The sequence below is a fragment of the Bison bison genome, unplaced genomic scaffold (assembly GCF_000754665.1).
Source record: "Bison bison bison isolate TAMUID 2011002044 unplaced genomic scaffold, Bison_UMD1.0 scf7180017851176, whole genome shotgun sequence".
In the NCBI taxonomy this organism is placed as follows: Eukaryota; Metazoa; Chordata; class Mammalia; order Artiodactyla; family Bovidae; genus Bison; species Bison bison.
The window spans coordinates 5,636-6,032 of NW_011481749.1; positions in this window are offsets into that span (position 1 = coordinate 5,636).

The following is a 397-nucleotide window of genomic DNA, read 5'->3' on the forward strand; positions in this document are numbered from 1 at the left end:
GCTTGATTAAAGGCCTCCTTAGAAATGCATGTTCCTACAACATTTGAGCAGCTACCCTCTAGCAAATCTTGGGCAAAATGGGTCTCAGTCCCCAAAATGATATAAGATTAGGAAAATGCAGCACAAATCAAGGAATTCAAGATACATGTTATGCTGTCAGAGAAAAAGAGTTGATATATTCCTTCTCTTCAGTCAGATTTAAGGTTTGTGTTTATTTGCTCAGTCATATCCAACTCTTTACAACCCCATGGACTATATAGCCTGCCAAGGCTCCTCTGACCATGTGGGTTCTCCAGGCAAGAAACCTGGAGTGGGTTGCCTCCTCCGGGGGATGTTCCCAACCCAGGGATCGAATCCAGGTCTCCTGCATTGCAGGCACATTCTTTATCATCTGAGC